The sequence below is a fragment of the Arachis hypogaea genome, chromosome 20 (genome assembly GCF_003086295.3).
Source record: "Arachis hypogaea cultivar Tifrunner chromosome 20, arahy.Tifrunner.gnm2.J5K5, whole genome shotgun sequence".
NCBI lineage: Eukaryota > Viridiplantae > Streptophyta > Magnoliopsida > Fabales > Fabaceae > Arachis > Arachis hypogaea.
The window spans coordinates 53,031,461-53,039,406 of record NC_092055.1 but is presented as its reverse complement, the minus strand read 5'-3'; the positions used below and the strand labels follow the sequence as shown (position 1 = coordinate 53,039,406).

Sequence of the window (7,946 nt, the reverse complement as noted above, 5' to 3'; positions counted from 1 at the left end):
TGGAACTCTTCATGGAAGAGCTCAAAAGAAGTAGAGAAGAAGAGAGACTCGTTAGGATAGAGCTCCTCCTTGAAGAAATAATAAAGACAATGAAGAGGAGAAAATAGCAGAAGGACCATGAAGAAAAATTGAGACAGAATGCACAACTCTATTTAGAAGAACAATTCATTGAAGAGCTGAGAGCACAAAGAGAGACCACTTCACCCTCTCCAGAAACAGAGGAGTTCATTCAAAGGTCAAGAACAAATGAGGAAGTCAATCAAGGGAGCCCACACTCCAATGAAACAGAGAGTTGCATAGAGGGTGAGTTCATTGAACCACCAATTCAAGAAGTTCTTGATGAAGAGGATGCTCCACCATCATACAATACCCAATCCTGAAATCAAGGTGGTAAAGGCAATCAACATGAACACTAACAAAAGGATGGTGACCAAGAAAAGAAGGACAATATTCATGAAGAAGAAAAGGTCAACCAAAAGCCATCCCACCCCTGCCCCAACAAGCAAGTTTGCTCAAGCTAACAACAGAAGAAGGCTTGCTGGGGAGAGGCACTCAAAACAAGGGGCATTAACTGGCTCCTCTTTCCTCTTGAGGTCATTCCTCTTAACAAACTGGAAGAAGAGGAAGAAAGTCATGAACAACATGTCAAGCTAATAACATTAAAAGAGCACTTGTTGGGAGGCAACCCAACCGTAGGTAACATTTTCTTGCTTTGTTTAGTTTACTTTCAATAATTTGGCATATGATTGCACTCTAAGTTTGGTGTTGCCATGCAACAATTTGATTTTCAATCTTCACTGGGTACTTGCAACATTCTAAATTGACAGTGGCACACTAAGTTTGGTGTTGCCACTTAACTTTCATGCAAAGTACCACGCCAACACCACTTATTAATGCAATCACATTGTCTCTGTTTTACTTCTTATGCTTTTGTTGTGATCAATAATCTTGCTTGCTGAAACACATGCATACTCACACTTTATTTTAAGACATTCATGATCCATCATAAACCCCGTCACCACTGTTTTAATTGCTGCTTGAGTATAAGCAATCATTCTATGTCTGGTGTGGGAAGGGGAAGAATAGGAGGAAAAGGGCAATAACAATGAAGATAAAATACAAGGTGGTAAAGTTCTTTTCTCCTCTTACTTATTTCCAGCACTTTAATTTGCATGATTGTCTTCTATGTTCTTTGTATGTATGTGTGCTTTCTCCTTGTGGATAAGAATGTCAGTTCTGTCTTTTAAACTTTTTATTGATTAAGGCTGTGTTTTCTAGTCTGAATGTCATTACTGCAACCTTACTTTGCTTACTAGTATGCTTGTCCCTTTGAATCAAATGAAAAGAGAATGAGTGTTTTTAAAGACCAGAGTAGAGTTCATACTATGGAGTAAGTTCATGAGTTTATGGTGTAGTCATAAGTTAACTAAGTTGGTTCAACCAGAAGGTGGGAGGACAACTATCTGTCATGAATGCTGTGCTTGAGAAACACCCCATGAGACTAGCTAAATAAGAAGATCCTAATAAGAAAAAGGGAAAGAACAATAAAGGTTGAAAAATAAAAGAAAAAGAGTAAGAAATAAGGCTAGGCACCACCAATGGTTTTAATCTTGAGGCATGTGTCTGTGGTGCTCCTGTGTGAGGGATCTACTTGGATGAATAAGCTCTTAGGGGTGCCTTATCACTTGGTAACTTGGGTTAACTAACTCGGGATTATCAGCTGAAAGTCCACTATCAAGAGTAACCCTCACTACAGAGCATTTAGTAACCCAAAGAGGTGCTGGACACCAAGGTCTCAAGAAAAGAAAATAAATAAACCATATGCCTGTGGTGTGTATGTATGGGGGAGAGACTTGAGCAAGTAAGTCCTTAGGGGTGCTTCAACACCTAGCACCTTGAACCAACTGGTTCGGGAGTGTTGGCTGAAAGCTTATTTTAAAGAGTTGCCCCCTTACAGAGCACTTAGCTTGAAGAACACAAATAAGCCCTGAAATAACAACAAAAGGATCAATGAATAAAAGTCTCATGGGATGCAATCAAAGTGAGTGTTTTAGGACATGATAAAGGTCTGAAAGCAAGGAATGAACCTAAGTTGCTATGCATGAAACCACCATAAAACCAGGGACATGACTTCCACAAGAATGACTCATTTCTCTTGGCATTCCATTCATCATTCTCTTGTTCCAGTACTTGCTTAGGGACAAGCAAGCTTTAAGTTTGGTGTTGTGATGCCAGGACATTTTGGCCAGTTTCACTGACCTTTTCTTTGTTGTTTTTAAGGTAGTTTCATGCATTTTCTTAGGAAATAAGCTAGTTTTGGGTAGATATTCATTTACATCTTGATTCAAGCATACATTGTGCACTTTACATGATTTCATGAGGATTTTTTGCATGAATTATATGATAAATTGAATGATGCATGATCCCATGCTTAAGAGCAAGACTTTGATGCACTTTGTTTGATTGATTTCAGGCTAAAAGAAGAAGAGAAGAGCAACGTTAGTGGCTACGTTAGTTACACTAACGTGGGCACTAACGTGGAAGGAAGGAAAGCCACAACGTTAGTGAGAAAAGTTAGTGGCATTAACTTTGAAGAAAGGAAATAGAGCCAACGTTAGTGACACTAAACATTATCACTAACGTTGGACAGGGCTCATGAGTGGCCACGTTAGAGTCCACGTTAACCTAGTTAACGTGGCCTCTAACGTTAAGAAGGAAGGGGGGAAGCCAACGTTAGTGACACTCAACATTGTCACTAACGTTGGCCAAAGCACATTAAGCCACGTTAACTCCCACGTTAACCTAGTTAACGTGGAAGCTAACGTGAAGGAACAAAGTGGTCGACAACGTTAGTGACACCCAACATTGTCACTAACGTTGGAGGAACACAAGCCCCCAATGAGCCACGTTGACTCCCACGTTAACCTAGTTAACGTGGAAGCTAACGTGAAGAAAGAAGGTGATCGCCAACGTTAGTGACACCCAACATTGTCACTAACGTTGGAAGGAGCCACACATGCCACTATGAGCCACGTTAACTCCCACCTTAACTTAGTTAACGTGGAAGTTAACGTGGCACCTGACAGCCTAACCATGCCTTCTTCAAATACACATAACTTGAGCCACAAAACTCTAAATGAGGTGATTCCAGTGTCATTGGAAAGTAGGATTCCAGAGCTTTCCAAGCATATATGGCACTACATGGTTGACACTAAATTTGAGGGAGAAAACCTGCCCCGAAAGTGCAATGATGAACATGGTATCAGCCTGTATTTTGGCCAACTGACCTCTTCACCTTCCAAGAAGTATAACTCGAGTTGTAGAGCTCCAAATGATGTGCTTCCAAAAGCATTGGAAAGTAGACATCCAGGGCTTTCCAACAATATATAAGGTGGACACTAAGTTTGAGCTTCAGAAACAGGAAAATCGCTAGCGTTATTGGCAATCAACATTTCCAGTAACGTTGGCTTATATGCCAGCGACCATGTCCACTTCAAAGAAGCATAACTTGAGCTACAGAGATCCAATTGAGGTGATTCCAGTTGCGTTAGAAAGATGACATTCAAAGCTTTCCAACGATATATAATACTCTATAGTGGGAATGAAATTTGAGCACAAACAAGAGGCATCTTTTAAGTCCCAAAAACACCAACTGGGCAGCAAGTGCAACGTTAGCCACAATAACTTTAGCACTAAAGCCACACCTGTAGCGTTAGTGTGGCTAACTTTAGCACTAACTTTAGCACCTGGACCTCAACTTAACTCACTTCTCTCTCAAGTCCACTTCCAAGCTCAAGCAAGAAGGCCCACAATTTTCAACCAATCAAGGCCACAAGAAGCATCTAGAAAAGGTATTTTCATTTAATTGTAATTTGCTTTTAATTTCATTTTGTAATTTAGGAGAGTCTATATAAAGGCCTTAGTCTTTACATTGAAAGCATTTGGATACGGAGGGGAATTCTGGAATGGGGGATTGAAGAGGGGTCTTCGGACTCCCTCCCCTCACACACTTTTCCTTCTCTTATTTTCTTTGTACTTTTCATTTATGAATTTTGAAGTTTTATTTTCAGTTTTTATCTTCATCTTTACTTTTCTGCACTTTCTTTCTTTTCTATTTTTGGTAGAGCAATGACCAACTAACTCTTTACATTGGGTTAGAGAGCTCTATTGTGATTCAATGGATCAATTGTAGTTCTTATTCTTCTTCTTCTTTCTTTTCTCTTAATTTTACTTGAAAGCTTTCGGTCTTCATCCGATTGGGTAGTTATCTTGGAAAAGAAGCTATTCATACTTGGATCTTTTCTGAACCTTGAAAGAGGAATGAAGAGATCAAGCTAGAAATAATTTCTCATGCTGGACCAAATTGGGTTTGGATGGATATGTGACTATAATCCTCTCAACACTTGATTTGGGAAATGCATGTGGTATAATCAGTGACCATACTTCATCTCTTCTCATGAGCAATTGACCAAGGAATTGGCTATTGATCAAGATTTGAGAGATTGAATTACAAGAAATTGTAATTTAATCACTTAAGATTGCCAAGGAGATCAATGAGTGCATTGATTGAGGAAGAGATGAGAACGAACATGATCCGGAGGATTACAATATCTCTTGATCCCAATGTTCATTTTATTTTTAGTTCTTACATTTACTTTTCTTACAATTTTACTTTTTTGCACTTTATTGCTTTCTTTTCTGTCAATTTACATTTCCTTGTTGCTCATCATCCAAATCTGAATCGTCTAACTAGGATAATCAATTAACCATTGATTGCTTAATCCGTTAATCTCTGTGGGATTCGACCTCATTCTATTGTGAGTTTTACTTGACGACAATTCGGTATACTTGCCGAAGGGAAATTTGTTGAGAGACAAGTTTTCCCCGCATCAAGAATTCTTGCATGCATTCATTATTTTGATCCAAAAATTTCATGCATTGAGTCTTTTTCATGTTTTTCTCTCTCATCATTAGAAATTCAAAAATCAAAAAAATATCTTATCTTTTTTAAAAAAAAATCTTAACTTTTTAAAATCTTTTTCAAAAATCATATCTTTTCCATTTTTTTTATTATTTTCGAAAATTTCAAAAATCTTTTTCAAAATATTTTCAAAATCTTTTTCTTATTTTATCTCATAATTTTCGAAAATCACATCATCAATTAATGTTTTGATTCAAAAATTTCAAGTTTGTTACTTGCTTGTTAAGAAAGATTCAAACTTCAAATTCTAGAATCATATCTTGTGATTTCTTGTGAGTCAAGTCATTAATTATGATTTTAAAAATCAAATCTTTTTCAAAACTAATTCTAATCATATCTTCTTATCGTATCTTTTTTTTTTAAATCTTATCTTTTTCAAAAATTTGATTTTCAAATATCTTTTCTAACTTCTTATCTTCTTATCTTTTCAAAATTGATTTTCAAATCTTTTTCAACTAACTAATTGCCTTTTTGTTTGTTTCTTATCTTTTTCAAAACTACCTAACTAACTCTCTCTCTCTAATTTTCGAAAATCTCTTCCCTCTTTTTCAAAAATTCTTTTTAATTAACTAATTGTTTCAATTTTTAATTTTAATTTGATTTCATTCCTAATTTTCGAAAATCACTAACCCCTTTTCAAAATTTTATTTTCGAAAATCCTCCTTCTCTCTCATCTCCTCCTATTTATTTATTCATCTACTAACACTTCATCTCACCCAAATTTGAACCCCCTCTTCCATCTATGTTCGAATTTTCTCTTCTTCCTTCTTTACATTACATTCTTTTCTTCTTCTACTCACAAAGGGGAACCTCTATACCTGGGTAAAAAGGATACCTATTATTATTATTTTTCTGTTCCCTCTTTTTCATATGAGCAGGAGCAAGGACAAGAACATTCTTGTTGAAGTAGACTCTGAACCTGAAAAGACTCTGAAGAGGAAACCAAGAGAAGCTAAAATACAACAATCCAGAGACAACCTTACAGGAATTTTCGAACAGGAAGAAGAGATGGCAGCCGAAAATAATAATAATGCATGGAGGATGCTTGGTGACTTTACTGCACCTAATTCCAATTTACATGGAAGAAGCATCTCCATCCCTACCATTGGAGCAAACAATTTTGAGCTGAAACCTCAATTAGTTTCTCTGATGCAACAAAACTGCAAGTTTTATGGACTTCCATCTGAAGATCCTTTTCAGTTCTTAACTGAATTCTTGCAGATCTGTGATACTGTTAAGACTAATGGAGTAGATCCTAAAGTCTACAGGCTCATGCTTTTCCCGTTTGCTGTAAGAGACAGAGCTAGAGTGTGGTTGGACTCTCAACCCAAAGATAGCCTGAACTCTTGGGATAAACTGGTCACGATTTTCTTAGCCAAGTTCTTTCCTCCTCAAAAGCTGAGTAAGCTTAGAGTGGATGTTCAAACCTTTAGACAGAAGGAAGGTGAATCCCTCTATGAAGCTTGGGAGAGATACAAGTAACTGACCAAAAAGTGTCCTTCTGACATGCTTTCAGAATGGACCATCCTGGATATATTCTATGATGGTCTGTCTGAATTAGCTAAGATGTCATTGGATACTTCTGCAGGTGGATCCATGGACCTAAAGAAAACGCCTGCAGAAGCTCAAGAACTCATTGACATGATTGCTAATAACCAGTTCATGTACACTTCTGAGAGGAATCCTGTGAGTAATGGGACGCCTCAGAAGAAGGGAGTTCTTGAAATTGATACTCTGAATGACATATTGGCCCAGAATAAAATATTGACTCAGCAAGTCAATATGATTACTCAGAGTCTGAATGGAATGCAAGCTGCATCCAACAGTACTCAAGAGGCATCTTCTGAAGAAGAAGCTTATGATCCTGAAAACCCTGCAATAGCAGAGGTGAATTACATGGGTAAACCCTATGGAAACACTTATAATCCATCATGAAGAAATCATCCAAATCTCTCATGGAAGGATCCACAAAAGCCTCAACAAGGCTTTAATAATGGTAGAAGAAACATGTTTAGCAATAGCAAGCCTTTTCCATCATCCACTCAGCAACAGACACAGAACTCTGAACAAAGTACCTCTAATTTAGCAAACTTAGTCTCTGATCTATCTAAGGCCACTCTGAGTTTTATGAATGAAACAAGGTCCTCCATTAGAAATTTGGAGGCACAAGTGGGATAGCTGAGTAAGAAGATCAGTGAAACCCCTCCTAGTACTCTCCTAAGCAATACAGAAGAAAATCCAAAAGGAAAGTGCAAGGCCATTGATATAACCATCATGGCCGAATCCAAGGAGGAAGGGGAGGACGTGAATCCCAAGGAGGAAGACCTCCTGGGACGTCCAATGATCAATAAGGAGTTTCCCTTCGAAGAACCAAAGGAATCTGAGGCTCATTTAGAGACCATAGAGATTCCATTGAACCTCCTTATGCCCTTCATGAGCTCTGATGAGTATTCTTCCTCTGAAGAGAATGAGGATGTTACTGAAGAGCAAGTTGCCAAGTACCTTGGTGCAATCATGAAGCTGAATGCCAATTTATTTGGTAATGAGACTTGGGGAGATGAACCTCTCCTGTTCACCAATGAACTAAATGCATTGGATCAACTGAGATTGCCATAGAAGAAACAGGATCCTGGAAAGTTCCTAATACCTTGTACCATAGGCACCATAACCTTTGAGAAGGCTCTATGTGACCTTGGGTCAGGAATAAACCTCATGCCACTCTCTGTAATGGAGAAACTGGGAATCTTTGTGGTACAAGCTACTAAAATCTCATTAGAGATGGCAGACAATTCCAGAAAACAGGCTTATGGACAAGTAGAGGACATATTAGTAAAGGTTGAAGGCCTTTACATCCCTGCTAATTTCATAATCCTAGATACTGGGAAGGATGAGGATGAATCCATCATCCTTGGAAGACCCTTCCTAGCCACAGCAAGAGCTATGATTGATGTTGACAGAGGTGAAT

At 38.0% G+C, this 7,946-nt stretch overlaps 1 non-coding gene across 1 annotated transcript; it reads right to left on the bottom strand.

The window, feature by feature from the left end:
- Positions 1 to 6,385: 6,385 nt before the first annotated feature.
- Positions 6,386 to 6,493, bottom strand: LOC112788737 (small nucleolar RNA R71). Its single transcript, XR_003196088.1, has one exon. It is a non-coding gene; the product is annotated as a small nucleolar RNA R71 (small nucleolar RNA).
- Between the last annotated feature and the right edge of the window lie 1,453 nt (positions 6,494 to 7,946).